The sequence below is a fragment of the Macaca thibetana genome, chromosome 15 (genome assembly GCF_024542745.1).
Source record: "Macaca thibetana thibetana isolate TM-01 chromosome 15, ASM2454274v1, whole genome shotgun sequence".
Taxonomy (NCBI): Eukaryota; Metazoa; Chordata; class Mammalia; order Primates; family Cercopithecidae; genus Macaca; species Macaca thibetana.
Window position 1 is genome coordinate 13,343,718 of NC_065592.1, and position 25,317 is coordinate 13,369,034.

Genomic DNA, 25,317 nt, shown 5'->3' on the forward strand with positions numbered 1-25,317 from the left:
TAAATCAGTTTGTTTCCTGAAAAGTAACAATATGACCATCAAACAATAATAATATTAATATCAAACTACCATTTATTTATGAGTTATGCCAAATACTCTGCTATTCTTTTTCCTAATTGAACTCTTAGAATCCTATGATAGGTCTACTCTCATTATCCTCATTTGACAGTTGAGAAAAGTGTTGACACATCTAGTAAGTAGCTAAGTCAAGATTCAAACAAATTGTTCTGTCTGACTCAAAAGAAGCATTTGCTCTCAATCAACTAATCTAAACGTTTTGTCAGTAACATCTACTTTAATTTCTAGTTCTGCTAAAAATTTACTCCTTAAAGTTCCTGTTACCTATTGGTTTTTACAGAACTTTATTTGGCTTCTGGTAACATCTACTTCATTTGAGTTTACACCCAAATACCACACAAAACATAGTGTCTCTAGCCCTTATCTCTTCACTGAGCTTAAATTCTTTATTTCCTCTACCTGCAAAACATCTGAATATCAAGACAGAATTTCAGAATTGAAAAGTCTATTAAAAGCCATTTCTCTCAGCACCATAGGAAAGGTTAAAAAAAAAAAATTTTAGCTGGGTGCGGTGCCTGTAATTCCAGCATTTTGGGAGGCCGAGACAGGCAGATCACCTGAGGTCAGGAGTTCGAGACCAGCCTCGCCAACACGGTGAAAGCCCGTCTCTACTAAAAATACAAAAATTAGCTGGACATGGTGGCACATGCCTGTAATCCCAGCTACTCAAGAGGCTGAGGCAGGAGAATTGTTTGAACCTGAGAGGCAGAGGTAGCAGTGAGCCGTGATCACACCAATGCACTCCAGTCTGGGTGACAGAGCAAGACTCCATCTCAAAAATTAATAATAAAATAAAATAAAATAAATTTAAAAAATAAAATAAGATAATAAATAAATAAATAGCTTAAAGTAGAAATAAAGGTCCAAAGGTGCTCACGATTTTCAGCTATGCTTCACCCCTCAGAGATAATTTCCAAACTCCTTGGTTTAATATTCAAAGTACAATCTTGCTTCAATCCACCCCTCCAATCCTAATTTATACTATTTCCCTACAAAAACTCTCCTACTCCTGCCAAACTGGCCTTCCCATTTTTCTTTTATTTTTCGTTTTTGAGACAAGGTCTTGCTCTGTCGCCAGGCTGGCTGGAGTGCAATGGCACCATCGTGGCTCTGTGCCTCCCCAGCTCAAGCACCCTCCCTCTACAGGCATGCACCACCATGCCCAGCTAAGTTTCACATGTTTTGTAGAGACAAGGTTTAGCCATGTTGCAGAAGCTGGTCTCAAAGTCCTGAGCTCAAGTGATCCACCTGCCTTTGCCTCCCAAAATGCTAGGATTACAGGCATGAGACACTGCGCCCAACCCATTTTTACTTTCAGTTTATCGTCATGTTTCTAAATTTGTATCTGACCCCCTCTTATGTAGATGTTCCAATTTCCAAGACCAGACTCAATAAAACCTTCCTTTCCAACCATACAGTATGCACATGGCAATAAATCTCAACTCTGAACTCCTGACACACTGATTTATTTATTTATTTATTTTTTGAAATGGAGTTTCAGTCTTGTTGCCCAGACTGAAGTGCAATGGCACGATCTCAGCTCACTGCAACCTCTGCCTCCCAGGTTCAAGCGATAGTCCTGCCTCAGCCTCCCGAGTAGCTGGGATTACAGGCACCCCCCACCATGCCCAGCTAATTTTTATATTTTTAGTAGAGATACAGTTTTGCCATGTTGGCCAGGCTGGTCTCAAACTCGTGACCTCAGGTGATCCGCCCGCCTCAGCCTCCCAAAGTGCTGGGATTACAGGCGTGAGCCACCTAGCCTGGCGAAACTTTTGATACCACCAATTTGAAATCTTTTTTTGTACTTTCATCTTTAATCTCTATATCCTGTCTTTCCGTGTCCTCAAAGGCATAGGGCATCTCTTAGGCCTATGTATCACCGGCCCCCAAACCATGGCCAAACATAAGCAGCTCTCAGTATTTTTTTATCTTTGCTAATATTTGCATTGTCACAAGTTGCTCTATGAATAAGAACATAAGTAAAATCAAAGAATTTTTAAATTAACATTAGGCACACCTAAAATAACAAAACTTTTTCCTGAAACTCACGAGCAGTTTCTAAGTTAGAGAGTTTCATTTTGTAGTAAAAAAAGCAACTAGACTTTGAACATCTATCAGTTCAAGAGCTGGCCAGGAGTGGTGGCTCATGCCTATAATTCCAGCACTTTGGGAGGCCAAGGCAGGCAGATCGCTTAAGCCCAAGAGTTCAAGATCAGCCTAGGCAACATGGCAAAACTCCACCTCTATCAAAAAAAAAAAAAAAAAAACAAACAAAGAAAAGAACAACAATAAAAAAAATTAGCTGGGCATGGTGGTACACACCTGTAATCTCAGCTACTCGGGAGGCTGAGATGGAAGGACTGCTTGAGCCCAGGAGGCAGAGGTTGCAGTGAGCTATAATCGCACCACTGCACTCCAGCCTGGGCGACAGAGCAAGGTCCTGTCTCAAAACACGTATATTAATATATATATGGCCAGGTGAAGTGGCTCACATCTACGGACCCAGCACTTCGGGAGGCCAAAGCAGGTCGATCGCTTGAGCCCAGGATATTGAGACCAGCCTGGGAAACATGGCGAAACCCTGTCTCTACAGAGAGCACGAAACTGATCTGAATGTGAGTGCGCATGCCTGTAGTCCCAGCTACTAAGGAGGCTGAGGTAGGAGGATCACTTGAGCAGGGAGGTCAAGGCTGCAGTAAGCCAAGACTGAGCCACTGCACTCCAGCCCGACCAACAGAATGAGACCCTGTCTCAAAAAATAAATAAAATAAAATAAGTTCAACAGCATTACCACATTTTCTATAAAAACGAAATAGATGGGCCAGGTGCAGTGGCTCACATCTGTAATCCCAGCACTTTGGGAGGCCGAGGCAGGTGGATCACCTGAGATCAGGAGTTTGAGACCAGCCTGGCCGACATGGCAAAACCCCATCTCTAACTAAAAATAGAAAAATCAGCCAGGTGTGGTGGCAGGTGCCTGTAATCCCAGCTATTCGGGAGGCTGAGGCAAGAGAATCACTTGAACCCGGAGGGCAGGAGAATCACCTGAACCCGAGATCAGACCACTGCACTCCAGCTTGGGTGACAGAGAGAGACTCCACCTCAAAAGAAAAGAAATAGATTATGCCTATGCATATTAGTCAGATTTTGAGAAGTTCAAGTATTTCAACTCATGTTATTAACACTTATCACTGAGAGCACAGTAAGGAGATTTTAGTGGCAAGAGTGAAGCACACTAGATTTCTATATCCTTCTATAATGGTATAGAAGAGTGGCCAGCAGAATATGATTTTCAGGCCAAATTTAGCCTGCTGCCTGTTTGTATAAATAAAAGTTGTATTGGAACAAAGCCATACTCATTTGTTTATATATTATCTATGGCTGCTTTCATGCCACAACGGCAGAGCTGAATAGTTGCCAGAGTCCTCCACAGTCCACGTGGCCCACAAGCCCAAAATATTTACTATCTAGCCCTTCACAGAAAAAGTCTGTCAACCCCTGATAAGCAAGCATACCCACTTTAACACAAAGCACAGAGAGCAAGCACTGCCTGACAAGGTGAAATTTATGAATTACAAAATACAGTCATACGCCACATAAAGACATTTCAGTCAACCATGGTGAAACTCCAGTGGGCCCATGAGATTATAATGGTGAATGGTGCTTTTATACCATATTCTTACTGTACCATTTTTCTATGTTTAGATACACAAACACTTACCATTATGTTACACCTGCCTAGAGTATTCAGTACAGTAACACGCTATACAGGTTTTTAGCCCAGAAGCAAACAGGCTATGCCATATAGCTTAGGAGAGCAGAGAGCTATGCCACCTAAGTTTGTGTAAACACACTCTATAACGTTGGCACAATGGCACTGCGTAATGACACATTTCTCAGAATGTATCCCTCTCATTAACGACCCATGACTACACATTAAAACTTCCAAGGAGGCCAGAGGTGTGGTGTCTCAAGCCTGTCAGTCAGTGCTTTGGGAGGCCGAGGAGGGAGGATCACTTGAGGCCAGGAGTTCAACAACAGCCTGGGCAACATAATGAGACCCTGTCTCTTTTTAAAAAAAAAAAAAAAAAAAAAAAAAAAAAAAAAAAAAGTTGCCAGGCATGGTGGCTCACACCTGTAATCCCAGCAATTTGGGAAGCTGAGAGGGACGGATCATGAGGTCAGGAGTTCGAGACCACCCTGGCCAACATGGTGAAACTCCATCTCTACTAAAAATACAAAAAATTAGCTGGGCATGGTGGTGTGCACCACCAGCTACTCAGGAGGCCAAGGCAGGAGAATTGTTTGAACCTGGGAGGTGGAAGTTCCAGTGACGTGAGATCGTACCACTGCACTTCGGCCTGGGTGTCAAGAGTGACCCTCTATCTCAAAAAAAAAAAAAGTTCTGGCTGGGCCCAGTGGCTCACGCCTGTAATTCCAGCACTTTGGGAGGCCAAGGCAGGTGGATCACTTGAGGTCAGGAGTTCAAGACCAGCCTGGCCAACATAGCAAAACCCCATCTCTACTAAAAATACAAAAAAATTAGCCAGGCGTGGTGGAGCGCACCTGTAGCTCTGGCTACTTGGGAAGCCTGAGGCAGGAGAATCACTTGAACTCAGGAGGCAGAGGCTGCAGTGAGCCGAGATCATGCCACTGCCCTCCAGCCTGGGTGACAGAGCGAGATCCCATATCAAAAAAAGAAAAAAAAAGTTTCAGGGAGAATATATATATTACAAATGTTAACAACTATATCTAAATGAACTCCTCTGACTAAAGAGAAGGTCTCTAAGGTAGGAAAAAAATATTTCCAACTTTTTATGGAATAAGAATCACATTTCAAGTTTTTGCTATTGAGAATTTCTAATTAATGGTATCCCAAACTAATGATATGTATCTAGCAGTTCAAAACTCAAAGTAAGGCCAGGTGTGGTGTCTCACACTTATAATCCCAACACTTTGGGAGGCCAAGGTGAGAGGACCACTTTAGCCCAGGAGTTTGGGACCAGCCCGGGCAATACAGGGAGACCTCGTCTCCATAAGTAATAATAATAAATAGCCAGGTGTGGGGATGCACGCCTGTGGTGTCAGCTATTCCAGAGGCTGAAGGTGGAGGATCACTTGAGCCAGGGAGGTCAAGGCTGCAGTGAGCCAAGACTGTGCCACTGCACTTCAGCCTGGGCAACACAGCACAACCCTGTCTAAAAAATAAAAATAATAAGCTGGGCGCAGTGGCTTACGCCTGTAATCCCAGCACTTTGGGAGGTCGAGGTTGGTGGATCATCTGAGGTCAGGAGTTCAAGACCATCCTGACCAACATGATGAAACCCAGTCTCTACTAAAAATATACAATTAGCTAGGTGTGGTGATGCATGTTGTAATCCTAGCTACTCGGAAGGCTGAGGCAGGAGAATTGCTTAAATAGGAAGCGGAGGCTGCGTTGAGCCGAGATCATGCCATTGCACTCCAGCCTGGGCAACAGAGCAAAACTCCATCTCAAAAACAAATAAATAATTAAAAATAATTTAAAAATAAAAATAATAAACTCTAACAGCTAGAATTCAAGTAAACAAATGAATCACCTCTTTATTAACCACATAATTTCAGAGATAATGTTAGAAAGTCAGTAAAAAAAAGACCTTTTCCCACTTTCTTATTTTCTACAGAGACTATTTTAATTAGCATAGGCAAAAAAATACTAAAACTGGAGTCAGAAGATCTGATGAATTTAAGACTGAACTCTGACACCTATTGGCAACGTGACTTGTGGCTAGGCACTTCACCAAAGTTTATTTCCCCATCTTCAAACCTGGGATGATGCCCTTATCTATCTCAGATGGTATACTGTACGATAACTGTAAAGTGTAAATTGCTGCACAGTGTAAAATATCATTATTCTTATCAACTAAAAGGTAGGGTAACTTTTTATCATTTCCTAGGGGCAACGAGACAGACGCCATATCCAGTACATAACAAAATTGACCAAAATGACCTTTTCATCAAAGTGGGAAATATCAAAGTCATAACTAAAGAGGTAAAACAGACTACCTGCTAACATTATGAAACCTACATGTGTAAAAGACTTACTAAAGTAAAATTAAAAGCCAACTATCAGGCCGGCAGTGGTGGCTCATGCATGTACTCCCAGCACTTTGGGACATCAAGGTGGGCAGATTGCTTGAGATCAGGAGTTCAAGACCAGCCTGACCAACATGGTGAAACCCCATTTTTACTAAAACTTAAAAATAAAATTAAAACTTTTTATTTATGTATTTTTTTATTTTATTTTTGAGATGGAGTCTCACTCTGTCCCACAGGCTGTAGTGCAGTGGCGCAATCTCGGCTCACTGCAAGCTCCGCCTCCCAGGTTCAAGTGATTCTCCTGCCTCAGCCTCCTGAGTAGGATTACAGGCATGCGCCACCATGCCCAGCTAATTTTTGTATTTTTAGTAGAGACCGGGTTTCACCATGTTGGCCAGGATGGTCTCAATCTCTTGACCTTGTGATCCGCCCACCTCGGCCTTCCAAACTGTTGGGATTACAGGCGTGAGCCACTAAAATTAAAATTTAAAAAAAGTTAGCCAGGTGTGGTGGCAGGTGCCTGTAATCCCAGCTACTTGGGAGGCTGGGGCAGGAGAATCGCTTGAATGAGGGAGGAGGCAGAGGTTGCAGTAAGCCGAGATCTCACCACTGTACTCTAGACTGGGTGACAGAGTGAGACTCCATCCAAAAAAAAAAAAAAAGCCAATTATCTTTAATCTAAGAGCATTATGAGTAAGAGTGTGCTTCATCCACACACATACATGAATGTATCTAATTCAAGACAATCTAATTAAAAATTACACAATAACATCTAAATGTAACAAAAGTATGCTGAATGGGATCCTGAACAGGAAAAGGACACTAAGTAAAAACTGAGGAAATTGGAATAAAGTATGAACCTTATTTAATAATAATGTATCAATATTAGTTCACGATATTGCAACAAATTGTCATAATTGAAACAAATGTACCATGCTAATATAAGATGCTAATAACAGGAAGACGTGATCTTGATGCTGTCTCTGTACCATCATCTCAGTTTTTCTATAAAGCTAAAACTGTTCTAAAAAATAAACTCTAGGTTGGGCACAGTGGCTCCCACCTGTGATCCGAGCACTTTGGGAGGCTGAGGCAAGACGACTGCTTGAGGCCAGGAGTTCATAACCAGCCTGAACAATATAGCAAGACTGTCTCCACAAAAATAATAAAAATTAAAGTCTACCTTTTAAATTAAACAAATAATATACTTCTAAATTCAAGTATCTGATTTAGCAACTTTTTTCAGTAAGAAAAATTATACAAACTTGAGAGCAGCATTTGAACACTGTAATTATCACAATCTCTAACCACCATCGCTTAGAAAAGGGAACAGCTCCCATATGATGTTCCAGAACCCATTAACATCTGTTAACACATTATGGTGTTTATCACACTAAAAGTATTTTTTCTTTCAGTTCACTGTGATCACAAATGAAATACAGAAACTTCGTGAAACAAAATTTCCATAGCTATATTACATTTTGCACTAACTTCTGATCAACTAAAGCAAAGGAAACACATTTTCTAGCCAGAATGGTTTAAGAAAAGCTACTTTCTATATTGACTTCCACCTAATAGCAAATCTTTTTTTAGGCTATTAGAAGTAGTAACAGTTGAGCTTGAAGAGTTTTAATTGATCAGCAGTAAAGAATAAGGGTGCTTAGGAAACAAAAACAATAACTACCACACATTTCAGGCTTGCCAGGTGCTAGGCACCAACTACGGGCTTTTCATGGCTGGTCTCGTTTATTCTTCTCATTTGTTCTTTTTTTTTTTTTTTTTGAGATGGAGTCTCGCTGTGTCTCCCAGGCTGGAGTGCAGTGGCGCGATCTCGGCTCACTGCAAGCTCCGCCTCCCGGGTTCACGCCATTCTCCTGCCTCAGCCTCCCAAGTAGCTGAGACTACAGGCGCCCGCCACCACGCCCGGCTAGTTTTTTTTTTTGTATTTTTAGTAGAGACGGGGTTTCACCATGTTAGCCAGGATAGTCTCGATCTCCTGACCTCGTGATCCACCCACCTCGGCCTCCCAAAGTGCTGGGATTACAGGCTTGAGCCACCGCGCCCGGCCTTTTTTTTTTTTTTTTTGAGATGGACTTTTGCTCTTGTTGCCCAAGCTGGAGTGCAATGGTGCCATCTCGGCTCACCACAATCTCCGCCTCCTGGGTTCAAGTGATTCTCCTGCCTTAGCCTCCCAAGTAGCTGGGATTACAGGCATGCACCACCATGCCCAACTGATTTTGTATTTTTAGTAGAGATGGGGTTTCTCCATGTTGGTCAGGCTGATCTTGAACTCCTGACCTCAGGTGATGCGCCCGCCTCGGCCTCCCAAACTGCTGGGATTACAGATGTGAGCCACCGTGCCCGGCTCTTCTCATTTATTCTATATAACATTCCTGAAATAGTTGTAATAACTATGTTTTGGCCAGTGCAATGGCTCACGCCTGTAATCCCAGCACTTTATGAGGCCAAGGTGAATGGATCACCTGAGGTTGGGAGTTCAAGACAAGCCTGACACCATGGCAAAACCCCGTCTCTACTAAAAATACAAAAACGAGCCAGGCGTGGTGGCACATGCCTGTAAACCCAACTACTCAGAAGGCTGAGGCAGAAGAATCGCTTGAACCCGGGAAGCACAGGTTGCAGTGAGCCATGATCTCGCCATTGTACTCCAGCCTGAATGTCGCAGCAAGAATCTGTCTCAAAAAAAAAGGCATTGAATAAATAATAGTTCAAATAGTAAGCACATTTGGGAAAAATCATGTTACCTGAGGATTACGTTATGTGAAAGATTTTTACATACTGATGCCTACACTTTGGCAGAACTGTTTTTTTATTGTGCACATACTTTTCCTCATAATTTTTTTTTAATTAAATTTTTTTTTTCGAGATGAAGTCTCACTCTGTCACCTAGGCTGGAGTGCAATGGCATGATCTCAGCTTACTGCAACCTCCACCTCCTGGGTTCAAGTGATTCTCCTGTCTCAGCCTCCATAGTAGCTGGGATTACAGGCTAGTGCCACCACACCCAGCTAAGTCGTTTGTATTTTCAATGGAGACGGGGTTTCACCATTTGGCCAGGCTGGTCTCGAACTCCTGACCTCAAGTGATCTACCCACCTCAGCCTCCCAAGGTGCTGGGATTGCAGGCATGAGCCATTGCGCCTGACCTTCCTCATAGTATTTATGTAATAGTCACATTAATGTAATAGGGCAAAAGAGGACACGACTGTCTTTTTTTTTTTTTTTTTTTTTTTTTTTTTTTTGATGATGAGTCTTGCTCTGTTGCCCAGACTGGAGTACAGTGGTGTGCTCTCAGCTCACTGCAGCCTCTGCCTCCCAGGTTCCAGTGATTCCCCTGCTGCGGCTTCTCAGCTAGCTGGGATTACAGGTGCACACCACCACACTTGGCTAATTTTTGTATTTTTAGCAGAGATGGGCTTTCACCATATTGGCCAGGCTGGTCTCGAACTCCTGACCTCAGGTGATCCACCTGCCTTGGCCTCCCAAAGTGCTAGGATTACAGGCATGAGCCACTGCGCCCAGCCATGACTGCCACTTTTTAAATAACCTGATATAATGTTATCTCTTGCATTTTATCAATGTGAGCTTTTTTTTTTTTTGGTTTTTTTTCCCAGACAGCATCTTGCTCTGTCACCCAGGCTGGAGTACAGTGGCATGATAATGGCTCACTGCAGCCTTGATGTCCCAAGTTCAAGCAATCTTCCCACTTCAGCCTCCCAAGCAGCTGGGACTACAAACATGCACCACCACACCCAGCTAATTTTTGTATTTTGTGTAGAGATGAGGTTTCACCATGCTGCCCAGACTCATCTCGAACTTCTGAGCTCAAGCAATCTGCCTGCCTCAGCCTCCCAAAGTGCTGGGATTACAGGCATGAGCCACCTTGCCTGGCCTAATGTGAACACTTTATTTATTGACTGATTGATTTTGAGATGGAGTCTCGCTCTTTTGCCCAGGTTGGAGTGCAGTAGCATGATCTTGGCTCACTGCAACCTCTGCCTCCCAGGTTCAAGTGACTCTCCTGCCTCAGCCTCCCAACTACCTGGGATCACTGGCACCTGCCACCACGTCCGGCTAATTTTTGTATTTTTCGTAGAGACAGGGTTTCACCATGTTGGCCAGGCTGGTCTCAAACTCCTGGCCTCAGGTGATCTGCCCAACTAGGCCTCCCAAAGTGCTGGGATTACAGCCATAAGCCACCACACCTGGCCTAATGTGAGCATTTTAATTATCCACCACTTTTCAGTGACTTAACCAATCCATACAATAGATGAGTGTCTCTTGCAAATATTTTTTACAAATATCATGTTGAATCACGACAATTTGTTTACATTTACTTCTCCTTACAGGACTTACCCCCTTCAGTGCAAGAGCAGTTTCTTGCTCATTTTACGTTTTGTGAAATTACATGACCTAAAAATTGTCAGGCATTAATAATATACTAAAATAATGAGTTCATTCTCGTTCAAAAAAATTGAAAAGTTCAGGTACTACGGCTCACATTTATAATCCCAACACTTTGGGAGGCTGAGGCAGGAGGATCACTTGAGCACTGCAGTTCGAGACCAGCCTGGGCAACATAGCGAGACTCTGTCTCTATAAAGAAATTTAAAAATTAGCCAGGTGTGGCATGCACCTGGAGTCCCAGATACTTGGGAGGCTGAGGTAGGAGGATTGCTTGAGCCTGGGAGGTCAAAGCTGCAGTGAGCTGCACTCCAGCCTGGGAGACAAAGCAAGACCCTATCTCAAAACAAAAGAACAGACAAGCACAGTATGATTCATTTAACACACTTCCTTCACTCATTCATTCAACAAATGTTAATTATTAAATACAACCTATGTGCTAAGCACTGATGAACAAGATAGGCAAGGTCTGATCTTGACGGGGGGCACATTACCTTAGGGATAATGAAGGATATTAGGGACACATGACTTTCCAGTGACAATTTATACTAGTTTTCACAAACTACACTGCTATACATTCTCTGTTTAGAGCCCTCTGTCTACTCCTTTCATTGGCCAGTTAAATCACACTTAGGTATCAGGGTACAGCTCAAACCAAGTACAGTCCCTTGACTCAGATATTTCCTCATTTGGGTTCATCTCTCCCGCAGCATTTTATATTGTTTGCAACAAAATGCTGTTTTTACAACAAAACTCCAAATTCCCTGAAGTAGGGACATTGTCATCCCAGTATCCCCACTACTTAGCACAGTGACTGGCATTTAGCAGGTGCTGAATGAATGTTCGAATTTATAATTACTTTTAAAAATGACCGGCTGATAAAGAGCAATGCTCCAATTAGGAATCAGTCAAGCTGCTACTTAGTTCCAAAATTACTAGAAAACATTATTAGAAAACTGTAATTAAGGCTGGGCGTGGTAGCTCACACCTGTAATCACAGCACTTTGGGAGGCCGAAGCAGGAGGATCACCTGAGGCCAGGAATTCAAAAGACCAGCCTGGGCAACATAGGGAGACTCCGTATTTATGAAGGAAAATTTCAAAAATTAGCAAGATGTGGTGGCATGCACCTGTAGTCCTAGGTACTCAGGAGGCTGACATGAGAACACTGCTTGAGCCCAGGAGTTTGAGGCTGCTGTGAGCTGTAATGGCCCCACCACTCTTCATCCCAGGCAAGAGCGAGGCCCTGTCTCAAAACAAAACAAAAAAGCCTGCAACTAAATTTAGTTGAAAATATCTTCTCACATTTCAATGAACATATCTGAAGTTTGTGTGTTTTGAGACAGGGTCTCACTCTGTTCTCCAGGCTGGAGTGCAACGGTGCGCTCTCGGCTCACTGCAACCTCCGCCTCCTGGGCTCAAGCAATTCTCCTGCCTCAGCATCCTGAGTAGCTGGGACTATAGGCATACATCATCATGCCCAGCTAATTTTTGTATTTTTTGTAGAGATGGGGTTTCGCTATGTTGCTCAGGCTGGTCTCAAACTCCTGAGCTCAAATGATCACCTGCCTTGGCCTCCCAAAGAGCTGGGATTACAAGTGTGACATTTTTACTAACGACTGGAAAGATATTTCTTTGAAATTGGGCAGTAAATATTAATGAGAAAAAATGTGAAACAAGTGCTACTTTACTATCTTTAGTCAGTATATTTGGTTTTTTGTTTGTTTTGTTTTGTTTTGAACTATGGCCTACAAAATAGTTGGTACATTTGAAGCAAGAGTGAAACACTGTAGAAAAAAGAATGGACTTACTACCAACTAACCCTGCCTGGCACAAGTACAAGGAATTGAAAGGCAAATTACTTTGAAAATACAGGTAGGCCGGGCGCGGTGGCTCAAGCCAGCACTTTGGGAGGCCGAAACGGGCGGATCACAAGGTCAAGAGATCGAGACCATCCTGGCTAACACGGTGAAACCCCGTCTCTACTAAAAAAATACAAAAAACTAGCCAGGCGAGGTGGCAGGAGCCTGTAGTCCCAGCTACTCGGGAGGCTGAGGCAGGAGAATGGCGTGAACCCGGGAGGCGGAGCTTGCAGTGAGCTGAGATCCAGCCACTGCACTCCAGCCTGGGCGACACAGCGAGACTCTGTCTCAAAAAAAAAAAAAGAAAGAAAGAAAATACAGGTAATATAATGCCAGATAGTACTCACAGTTCAACAAAATAGACTTCTTGTGATGACACCAGAATTCCGGAAGATGTCAAAAGTAAACAAATGAAATTCAAACAGATTATTGATTTTTCCCTCAATATACTAATTTTCCAGAGCTAAAGAAGACAGAATAACTACAAAAATAATTAAATTCATTCATAATAAATGGTTTGTGGGTTAAGCTCACATTTTATTATACAACTCAACTGAGACAATATCAATACATGTGAATAGCTAATATGCACTATTTAGGAAATACTAATGTTTCATCACTATTCCAATTCAAAAACCTTGACTTTTTATATAACTTGAAAACATTACTAATGAAATTGGCAATGTTAAACAAGATTAAGTTTGTCTTTTTATTTTTTCTTTTGAGACAGGGTCTCACTCTGTCCCCCAGGCTAGAGTGCAGTGGCTAGATCACAGCTTACTGCAACCTCAACCTCCTCGGGCTCAGGTGATCCTCCTACCTACTCAGCCTCCCTCCGAGTAGCTGGGACTACAGGCATGCGCCACCGTGCCCAACTAACTTTTGTATTTTTTGTAGAAACAGGGTTTTGCCATGTTGGCCAAGCTGGCCTCAAACTCCTGGGCTCAAGCAATCCACCCACCTCGGTCTCTCAAAGTGCTGGGACTACAAGCATGACTCACCATACCTGGCAACAAGATTAAGTTTGAAAGGCATTAAGTTAAATAAGTAATGGCACACTCAAACCATGTAGAAAGATGTCCATCAAAAAAATAAACAATTTAGGCTGGGCTTGATGGCTCACGCCTGTAATCCCAGCACTTTGGGAGGCCAAGGCGGGCAGATCACCTGAGGTCAGGAGTTCAAGACCAGCCTGGCCAACATAGTGAAACCCTGTCTCTACTAAAAATACAAAAATTAGGCTGCAAGTGGTGACTCACGCCTGTAATTCCAGCACTTTGGGAGGCTAAGACGGGCAGATCACGAGGTCGGGGGTTCAAGACCAGCCTGGCCAATATGGTGAAACCCTGTCTCTACTAAAAATACAAAAATTAGCTGGACATGGCGGTGTGCACCTGTAGTCCCAGCTACTCAGGAGGCTGAAGTAAAAGAATCACCTGAATCCAGGAGGCAGAGGTTGCGGTGAGCCGAGATTCTGCCACTGGACTCCAGCCTGGGCAACAGACCCAGACTCCATCTCCAAAAAAAAAAAATTAGCCGGGCATGGTGGCAGGCACCTGTAATCCAAGGTACTTGGAAGGCTGAGGCAGAAGAATCACTTGAAGCCAGGAGGCAAAGGTTGCAGTGAGCTGAGATTACACCATTGCATTCTAGCCTGGGTGACAAGATGTCTCAAAAAGAATTTTTTAATTTAAAAATTGAAAAAAATTAAAACAACAACAACAAAGAAAGATGTCCATCAGACATCATTAAGTGAAAAGAGCAAACTGCAGAACAATATGCATGGTAAGATCCCAGAGGCAGTCTAGGAGTTAAACCCTGGAGCAAGAGTACCTGGGCTCAAGTTTCAGGTTTGCCATTCCCTGGCTGTAGCAATCTTTGTCTAGTTACTTTACTTCTCTATGACTCAGTTTCTTCATCTGCAAATACATATACCAGAACCTACTTTATAGGGTATGTTCACAGGGTTTTGAAAGTTAAATGAATTAAAATGAATAAAGCAGCCAGGTGCAGTGGCTCACACCTATAATCCCAGCACTTTGGAAGGCCAAGGTGGGTGGATTACCTTAGGATGGGAGTTCGAGACCAGCCTGACCAACATAGAGAAACCTGTCTCTACTAAAAACACAAAATTAGCCAGGCATGGTGGTGCCTGCCTGTAATCCCAGCTACTCAGGAGGCTGAGGCAGAAGAATCACTTGAACCCAGGAGGCACAGGTTGCGGTGAGCCAAGATTGCACCATTGCACTCCAGTCTGGGCAACGAGAGCGAAACTCCATCTCAAAAAAAAAAAAAAAAAATGTATAAAGCACTTAACAATTATATATAATGTTAACTATAATTTGGGGGAAAATAATTCAAATCAAATAGTAAGTGCATGCATATGTGAGAAAGAAAACCCTTCATTTTTTTCCCATTGTTTTTAGGTCTTTTTAAAAAACAAAGAACAGGTCAGGGATGGTGGCTCATATCTGTAATTCCAACACTTTGGGAGGCTGAGACAGGCATATCACTTTAGGTCAGGAGTTCAAGACCAGGCTCGCCAACATGGTGAAACCCCGTCTCTACTAAAAATACAAAAATTAGCCGAACATGGTGGCGTGCGCCTGTAATCACAGCTACTTGGAAGGCTGAGGCAGGAGAATCACTTGAACCCAGGAGGCAGAGGTTGTAGTGAGCCGAGACTGTGCCACTGCACTCCAGCCTGGGCAAGTGCAGGCTCCTGAGCTCAAGTGACGGAGCGCTACTCTGTCTCAAAATAATAATAATAATAATAATAAATAAATAAAAATAAATATAAATATTTATTACTTTAGTAATTTAAAAAAAAAAAAGGAGCTCTCAGCCTTAGTGCCATTTCCTTGGAAACCTCTGCGCCATGAGAGTCAAGTGGAGGAAGAAGCGAATGCACAAAAGAAAGATGAGGCAGAGGTCCAAGTAAACCGCTAGCTTGTTGCACCGTGGAGGCCACAGGAGCAGAAACATGGAATGCCAGACGCTGGGGATGCTGGTACAAGTTGTGGGACTGCATGCTACTGTCTAGAGCTTACCTCAATGGATCTAGAACTTCATCACCCTCTGATCACCGATCACCTGAAACCCACCTTGCTCATAACCAAAACTGCCCATGTTGGTCCTCTGCCCTGGACCTGTGACATTCTGGACTATTTCTGTGTTTACTTGTAGCCAAGTATAACACCCATACAATAAATCACGTCTTCTGCAGTCTTAGCTGAAGAATTAAAAAAAAAAAAAAAAGAAAAACAATAAAAATTTGACACCAAGCTCTTCCCTGCTGAAGATCTACTAGTGCAATTACTGAAACACACAAGACAAATTCTGTAAAAATGAGAAAATTTTCAAATGCCACAAAAAGGGCATAGTACTTAACTTCAAAAGAAGACATAGTTCAACAATAACAAGCTACACACTAACAAGCAGAACTGCAATGGCATTAAAAGTATACCCCATTATTTCCCAGAGGAAATAAATAACATAGAAGTATCCAACCAATCTAGAAATAAGTGCCTATCTGGAACTTTCACAATTAGATACACCTCCATTAATTGTATGAGTGTGAAATTAAATACCACCAAATCTAATTTAACAATCTCTAATGACAACTCAGTAAGATATATATAAATCTGGAGATCAAGATAAACCAAGTAACTAAAACAATCTAAAATCCTTAGAACACTGTAAACTTATGAGAGGAAGTTTTCACAACCCCCAGGCTTTGAGGAAACTTTGGTCCCCTGGATGAACTTAGCTGTTTCCATAAATACAGTGGGTATACAAAACAACCGAATGAAGGAGCAGAAAGAGAACTTTGAGCCTCAGCTGCATTTTTGCTGAGCTGTAATACTGGTAAAGCCTGTTTCAAGATTCAAGAGTCCACCCTCAAAATTAAAGAAGCATGTAAACAGAGGGCTGTCATGTACATTTCATTACATTTACCAGAATGATGTTTCATAAAAATTACACATATTCATTATCAAACTTCAAACAGCATTAGTATCATTACTGTGGTTCTACCCAAAAGAAACCTCCTAGTCACCATTATCCAGTTTGTTAAAATAGCTTTTCAAAAAGAAATCAATCATTAAGATGTCTCTATACAATTATGGAATTCATAATTTCAAATAATGTGCATAATGCCTAAGAAAAAGAGAACGAATCCAATAAAAGTCAGCTATTACCATTACCATTATCATGGTAATATTTTCAAATTAAGGAACAGAAACTTATTCATAGAGAGGCCTTAATAATAAGTTACTTTGTCAGAATCCAAGTTGGCCTATCACAACCTGGAATAGTTAGATATTAAAAGGACTTTGTTTTAGAGGAGTCAAAGTTAGATTCCTTGGGTTCCAAAGGAGTTAGTAAAGATGAAATAATTTCTGCATAAAGAATTAATACTCAAGCCTGTAATCCCTGCACTTTGGGAGGCCAAGACGGGCGGATCACGAGGTCAGGAGATCGAGACCATCCTGGCTAACATGGTGAAACCCTGTCTCTGCTAAAAAATACAAAAAACTCAGGAGGCTGAGGCAGGAGAATGGCGTAAACCCGGGAGGCGGAGCTTGCAGTGAGCTGAGATCTGGCCACTGCACTCCAGCCTGGGCGACAGAGAGAGACTCTCAAAAAAAAAAAAAAAAAAAAAAAAAAAAGAATTAATATATTTTTGACCGGGCGCGGTGGCTCACGCTTGTAATCCCAGCACTTTGGGAGGCCGAGGCAGGTGGGCCACGAGGTCAGGTGTTCAAGAGCAGCCTGGCCAAGATGGTGAAACCCCTTCTCTACTAAAAATACAGAAATTAGCCAGGCATGGTGGCAGGCACCTGTAATCCCAGCTACTCGGGTGGTTGAGGCAGGAGAATCGCTTGAACCCAGGCAGCAGAGATTGAAGTGAGCCAAGATCACGCCACTGCACTTCAGCCTAGGAGACAGAGTGAAACACCATCTCAAAAAAGAATTAATGTAGTTTTTGCAAAGTTTTTCTGGTACAGAAATCTGTATTTTTAAACATTTGGCAATTCAGCCTTAAGTGTTAATAACTTTTGGACCTAATGCATTTTTGTAAAGTAGTCAAGATAATGGAAGTAAGTAAATATAAATAACACAAGTAAAACAAAGGGATAGATTAGAATTCCGCATTAGAAAGTGAAAGGAGGGCCAGGTGTGGTGGCTCACGCCCGTAATTCCAGCACTGAGGCAGGTGGATCGCTTGAGGTCGGGAGTTCAAGACTAGCCTGGCTAACACGGTGAAATAACGTCTCTACTAAAAATACAAAAATTAGCCAGGTGTGGTGGTGGGTGCCTGTAGTCTCAGCTACTCAGGAGGCTGAGGCAGGAGAATTGCTTGAACCTGGGAGGCAGAGGTTGCAGTGAGTCGAGATCGCGTTACTGCACTGCAGCCTGGGCAACAGAGCAAGAGTCCGTCTCAAAAAATAAAAAATAAAAAAATAAGTTAATCTACATACGAAAAATGTAAGTATTTCGTCAAAATTAAGATTGTCTGGCAGGATAATACTACACTCTGATCCTAGGAGAAAGGAAAAAGGCTAATATGCCTTGACTAATTTTTTTGTCTTTTTTCCGACAGAAGAACCATGTGGGTTTAATCTTTCCAAAGATTCACAGAAAATAAATGACACATAAATTGGTAAGGAAAAAAAAAAAGAACTAAACACGTTTGACAACATGCCTTCTACTAGTCTCCAGCGTGGGTGTACCGGCATTATAAGGGAGCAAGACCAAGCAAGCACCTTTTCGGACAGACATCTTAGATTAACAAGCAGACGCAGTATCTGTTTATACACTTACAAGAGTATGTTTAAAGCCTGTATTTTTTAAATGGCTTACAAAAAAAGGTATATGAAAACATAATTTTGGCCACACACACAGAGTATTAGAACTAAATTTATACTTTTATACTTTTCTTTTAGACACAAGCACTTACCAGGTATCTGCTTCATCTTCAAACTCAAAAAAAAAAAAAAATTATAGAAACCCCTATGAAGTCTATTAAGTCCTTCACTCAACCTTTTTTTTTTTTTTTTTTGAGATGGAGTTTCACACTTGTTGCCCAGGCTGGAGTGCAATGGCGTGATCTCAGCTCATGGCAACCTCAGCCTCCCAGGTTCAAGTGATTCTCCTGCCTCAGCCTCCCGAGTAACTGGGATTACAGGCATGTGCCACTACGCCTGGCTAATTTTGTACTTTTACTAGAGACGGGGTTTCTCCACATTGGTCAGGCTGGTCTCAAACTCCCGACTTCAGGTGATCCACGTGCCTTGGCCTCCCAAAGTGCTGGGATTACAGGTGCGAGCCACTGCGCCCAGCCTCAACCATTCATTTATATGTATATTAAATATTAGAAACTGAAGTATCAAGATATTCACCACTTCCTCTGACCACTATATTACCAAGTTTTAAACTGGGTTTCAGCTTTGAAACAAAAAATAACCACCTTTCTGAAATGCTTTTACAAAATCATAATACATATTGAAACATATCCAGAAAAATTAGAAAATATAGGTAAGCATAAAGAAGGAAAGATTTTTTTGTTTTTGCTTTTTTGAGACGGACTCTCATTCTGTCACCCAGGCTGGAGTGCAGCGGCAAAATCTTGGCTCACTGCAAACTCTGCCTCCCAGGTTCAAGCAATTCTCCTGCCTCAGCCTCCCAAGTAGCTAGGACTACAGGTGTGTGCCACCATGCCCAGCTAATTTTTGTAATTTTAGTAAAGACAGGGTTTCTCCATGTTGGCCAGGCTGGACTCAAACTCCTGACCTCAAGGGATCCACCCGCCTCGGCCTCCCAAAGTGCTAGGATTATAGGTATGAGCCACTGTGCCTCGCCAGCAGTAAAGTTTAACTGACTATAATCTTAGTTACCAGAAATCAAACAGCTAGGTGCCTAAAACTTATTCTAAAATGTGTATACAGTACAAAATTTTTGGTTCTAGTTCCTTTACAAATTAAAACATCTGGCTAGGCATGGTGGCTTGAGCCTAGTCCAGCACTTCCGGAGGCTGAGGCAGGCAGATCACTTGAGATCAGGAGTTTGAGACAGCCTGGCCAACATGGTGAAACTCTGTCTCTACTAAAAATACAAAACACGGCCGGGCGCGGTGGCTCAAGCCTGTAATCCCAGCACTTTGGGAGGCCGAGGCGGGCAGATCACGAGGTCAGGAGATCGAGACCATCCTGGCTAACACGGTGAAACCCCGTCTCTACTAAAAATGCAAAAAATTAGCCAGGCGAGGCGGCGGGCGCCTGTAGTCCCAGCTACTCGGGAGGCTGAGGCAGGAGAATGGCGTGAACCCGGGAGGCAGAGCTTGCAGTGAGCCGAGATCGCGCCACTGCACTCCAGCCTGGGCGACTAAGCGAGACTCTGTCTCAAAAAAAATAAAATAAAATAAAATAAAATAAAATAAAAATAAAAATAAAAAACACTAGCCAGATGTGGTGGTGGGCGCCTGTAATCCCAGCTACTAGGGAGGCTGAGGGAAGAGAATCACTTGAACCTGGAAGGCAGAGGTTGCAGTAAGCAGAGATGATGCCACTGTACTTCAGCCTGGGCAACACAGCAAGACTCTGTCTCAAAAAAAAAATAAAAAGCCGGGCACAGTGGCTCATGCCTGTAATCCCAGCACTGCAGGAGGCTGAGGCAGGCGGATCACTAGAGGTCAGAAGTTCAAGACCAGCCTAGCCAACATAGTGAAACCTTGTCTCTATTAAAAATACAAAAACTTAGCAGGGCATGGTGGCACCTATAATCCCAGCTACTTGGGAGGCTGAGGCTCAGTGAGCTGAGATGGCGTCACTGCACTCCAGCCTGGGCGACACAGCGAGACTCCAACTCAAAAAAAAAAAAACTAAAATATCTTGAAAAGGATTACTTAAGGAGTTAAAGTTGAAAATAATTCTATGCAAACACAAGTTTAGGCAGTTCAAGTGTAAAACATACATAACTGAAAATTAACTCCAGAGAAGGAGATGTGTATGACAAAAAAACAGCCTCCAAAAACTTGAAGGAAAAAAAAATACTCAACTAAACATTTGAAAATTATTTTTTCAAGTACTAGTCTGTCCAAAGCAAATAAGGAGGACTCAGCTGGGCAAAGCAGCACACTCCTATATTCCCAGCTACTCAGGAGGCTGAGGCAGAAGGATCACCCTGTTCAGGCCAGGAGTTTGAGGCTGCAGTAAACTATGATGGCACAACTGCACTCTGACAACAGAGTGAGAATATGTCTAAAAAAAAAAAAATGATTCCACTTACATAAAAATTAAAAATCTGTAGCTGTATGCAAACTTTAAAAAATTAATTATTTAAAAAATTATTTTTAAATTGTACTTTACCTTTGAGATTCCTAGAATGTATAACCAACTCTCTCCAGTACACTTACCCCTAAAGAAAAAAAAAAAGAAAAAGGAAAAAATAATAAACTGAATGTGTTACCACTGGAATGTACCTACTTTCGCTATTAAACTATCTACAAACATTATGAGTGGCTGGGCGCAGTGGCTCATGCCTGTAATCCCAGTAGTTTGGGAGGCCGAGGCAGATGAATTACCTGAACTCAGGAGTTCGAGACCAGTGTGGGCAACATGGCAAAACCCTACCTCTACAAAAAATACAGAACTTGTATTTAAAATTCGTCTGGTCAAACAAAAATAAAATACAAAACACAAAAATTAGCCAAGCACGGTGTCATGTGCCTGTGGTCCCAGCTACTGGGAAGGCTGAGGCAGGGGAATCTCTTGAGTCAGGGAGATGGAAGCTGCAGTGAGCTGTGATCACGCCACTGCACTCCAGCCTGCATGACAGACCAAGACCTTGTCTCTAAAACAAAAACAAAAATCAGTATTAGGGGTAATTATTCTAAATAAACTAATTAAACTGAAGCATACATTTACAGAGCAGCAAGTTTTATATTGTTAGTTGCACCAACAAAAGATCAGTACATATTGTCACAATTTCCAGAATGCCATGATCAGGTAGTGTCACCTTGTTAGGTAATAAGAACTATGTGCCATCACTGGAGAGCAGCTCACAAACCCTCAGTGGAGCCAGCTTGGTAAAGTGAGACGTGACAACGCTGTGACGGTGGCTAAGAAAGCACCAGGAGAATAAAGTTCTTGGGGTTTTTTGTTTTTTTTTTTCTTTTTTGGAGACTGAGTTTTGCTCTTGTTGCCCAGGCTGGAGTGCAGTGGCGTTGATCTCGGCTCACTGCAACCCTAGGTTCAAGCGATTCTCCTGCCTCAGCCTCCTGAGTAGCTGGGATTACACGCGTGAGCCACCAAGCCCAGCTAATTTTTTTTTTTTTTTTTTTTTTTTTTTTTTGAGACGGAGTCTTGCTCTGTCGCCCAGGCTGGAGTGCAGTGGCTTGAGGTCAGCTCACTGCAAGCTCCGCCTCCTGGGTTAATTTTTATTTTTTGAGATGGAGTTTCGCTCTGGTTGCCCAGGCTGGAGTACAATGGCACAATCTCAACTCATCGCAGTTTCCACCTGCTGTGTTCAAGCGATTCTCCTGCCTCAACCTCCCGAGTTGCTGGGATTACAGGCGCCTGCCACCACGCCCAGCTAATTTTTTGTATTTTTAGTAGAGACGGGGTTTCACAGTGTTAGCCAGGATGGTCTCGAACTCCTGACCTCGTGATCTGCCCGCCTCGGCCTCCCAAAGTGCAGGGATCACAGGTGTGAGCCACTGCGCCTGGCCGAATAAAGTTTATTTTAAAGTCTAGCAGCTAGGCATAGTGGCTCACACCTGTAATCCCGAAGCTTTGGGAGGCCAAGCTGGGAGGACTGCTTGAGCCCAGGAGTTTGAGACCAGCCTGGGGAACATAGGGAGATCCTGTCTCCCCAGTAATAAAAAAAAAAAAAAATTTTTTTTTAATTGGCTGGGTGTGGTAGCTCACCCCTCTAATCCCAGCACTTTGGGAGGCCAAGGTGGGCAGTTCACCTGAGGTCAGGAGTTCAAGACCAGCCTGATCAACATGGTGAAACCCCATCTCTACTAAAAATACAAAATTAGCTGGGCATGGTGGCACATGCCTGTAATCCCAGCAACTCGGGAGGCTGAGGCAGGAGAATCGCTTGAACACAGCAGGTGGAAACTGCGATGAGTTGAGATTGTGCCATTGTACTCCAGCCTGGGCAACCAGAGCGAAACTCCATCTCAAAAAATAAAAATTACAACAATTAATTAACCGGGTGTGGTGGCGCATCCCAACCTACTCAGGAGGCTGAAGTGGGAGGATCGCTTGAGCCCAGGATGTCAAGGCTGCAATGATCCCTGATAGTGCAACTGAACTCCAGCCTAGACAACAGAGCAAGACTTGTCTCAAAATTCAAATTCCTGGGCTCAAGTAATCTGTCCATCTCGGATTCCCAAAGTAAAATGTGCATCTTCTATGTGTAAAGTAAACATGGCAAAATGTTAACCGCAAATCTAGGTGAAGAATAGATGAATGTTTGCTGAACAACTCTTCTGTAGGCTTACAATTTTTCAAAGAGTTGCAAAAATAATATTTAAAAGTTATGGATTACAAAAAAACAAAACCTGCTGGGTTCAGTGGCTCATGCCTGTAACCCCAACCCTTTGGGAGGCCAAGGCAGGCGGATCACTTTAGGTCAGGAGTTCAAGACCAGGCTTGCCAACATGGTGAAACCCCATCTCTACTAAAAATACAAAAAACTAGGCAGGTGTGGTGGCACGTGCCCGTAGTACCAGCTACTCAGGAGGCTGAGGCAGGAGTATCTCTTGAACCCAGGAGGGGGAAGTTGCAGTGACTTGAGATGGCGCCACTGCACTCCAGCCTGGACCACAGAGCAAGACTCTATCTCAAAAAAAAAAAACAAAAAGAAAAAAAAAAAACAGTAGAAAATAGGGAAAGATACAAATAATAATTTAGCACGTATATTCTGCCTCCCAGAATTAACTGTTAATTGTCACAGTTGTGTCTAGCCTCAAAAAAAGAAAATTATAGCTATCGGGCTGGGCGCGGTGGCTCACGCCTGTAATCCCAGCACTTTGAGAGGCCGAGGCAGGTGGCTCACGAGGTCAGGAGATCAAGACTATCCTGGCCAACATGGTGAAACCCCGTCTCTACTAAAAAATACAAGAAATTAGCCGGGCGCGGTGGCTCACGCCTGTAATCCCAGCACTTTGGGAGGCCGAGACGGGTGGATCACGAGGTCAGGAGATCGAGACCATCCTGGCTAACACGGTGAAACCCCGTCTCTACTAAAAAATACAAAAAACTAGCCGGGTGAGGTGGCGGGCGCCTATAGTCCCAGCTACTCGGGAGGCTGAGGCAGGAGAATGGCGTGAACCCGGGAGGCGGAGCTTGCAGTGAGCTGAGATCCGGCCACCGCACTCCAGCCTGGGTGACAGAGCGAGACTCCGTCTCAAAAAAAAAAAAAAAAAAAAGAAATTAGCTGGGCGTGGTGGCGGGCGCCTGTAGTCCCAGCTACTCGGGAGGCTGAGGCAGGAGAATGGCGTGAATCCGGGAGGTGGAGCTTGCAGTGAGCCGAGATCGCGCCACTGCACTCCAGCCTGGGCGACAGAGTGAGACTCCGTCTAAAAAAAAAAAAAAAAAAATTGTAGATATCATCCCCTTTGCCACTACCTCCCATTCGTATTCCCTTATAGACATGAAATTATAGAGTATGCTTACTTTCAACTTTGACAGTATTTGCTGCAAATACTGTCTCCAAAAGCAGCTGTAACAGTTTACGCTTAACCAACAGTTTTTCCTCCTCCCAACAGTAACTGGTAGCAGTTTCTTTTTTTTTAATTTTTTATAAATATTTTCTTTTTTAATAAAGATGGGGGTTCTCACTTTGTTGCCCAGGCTGTTCTTGAACTCCCCAGTTCCTGGTCTCAAGTGGCCCTCAACCTCCAAAAGTGCTAAAATTACAGGCAGGAGCTACCACGCCTGGCCAGTAGTTTCCAAAATTACCATTTTTGCCACATCTTCACCAATATCTGATATTGTCAGACATGAAATTTTTTTTTTTTTTTTTGAGGTGGAGTCTCACTCTGTTGCCCAGGCTGGAGTACAGTGGTGCGATCTCAGCTCACCGCAACCTCAGCCTCCCGGGTTCAAGGGATTCTCCTGCCTTAGCCTCCCAAGTAGCTGGGATTACAGACATGTGCCACCACGCCCGGCTAATTTTTATATTTTTAGTAGAGACGGGCTTTCACCATGTTGGCCGGGTTGGTCTCAAACTCTTGACCTCAGGTGATCCGCCCACCTCGGCCTCCCAAAGTGCTGGGATTACAGGTGTGAGACACTGCACCCAGCCCAGACATGAAATTTTTTTTTTATAAATCTGATGTGAAAAACATATTTTCACTTATTTTGGCTTTCACTTCCTTGATTACTAATCAGTTACACTGATTGTAATTCAGTGCTAATTCTAGCACCAATATCGCTTTCTAGAGCTCCTTTGCTTTCATTTTGACAGAAGCAAATTTGTGGCCCTCAACATACTGAATAAGAGAGCAATTAAGAAACAATGCAGCTGGACACAGTGGCTCATGCCTGTAATCCCAGCACTTTGGGGGGCCAAGGCGGGCAGATCACGAGGTCAGGAGTTCAAGATCAGCCTGGCCAATATGATGAAATCCCGTCTCTACTAAAAAATACAAAAATTAGCCGGCCGTCATGGCACCTGCCTGTAGTCCCAGCCCAGGAGGGAGACTGAGGCAGGAGAATCGCTGGAACCCGGGAGGCAAAGGTTTCAGTGAGCCGAGATCATGCCACTGCACTCCAGCCTGGGAGACAAAGTGAGACTCCCTCTCAAAAAAAAAAAAGAAAACAAAAAGAAACAATGCCAGGCGTGATGGTGCCTACC

The 25,317-nt window shown here is 43.2% G+C and overlaps 1 protein-coding gene across 12 annotated transcripts in view; it reads right to left on the reverse strand.

Annotated features, from left to right (window-relative positions):
• GAPVD1 (GTPase activating protein and VPS9 domains 1) overlaps positions 1 to 25,317 on the reverse strand; it is a 110,657-nt gene that overhangs the window by 80,569 nt on the left and 4,771 nt on the right. For 4 of the 12 annotated variants that reach the window (XM_050760539.1, XM_050760547.1, XM_050760543.1 and 1 more), the window contains exon 2: positions 20,814 to 20,862. The exons of the other annotated variants lie outside the window; for them this stretch is intronic. The gene's annotated coding sequence lies outside the window, so the exon portion shown is untranslated. The remainder of the gene's footprint in view (positions 1 to 20,813; positions 20,863 to 25,317) is intronic. 12 annotated transcript variants of the gene reach the window in all.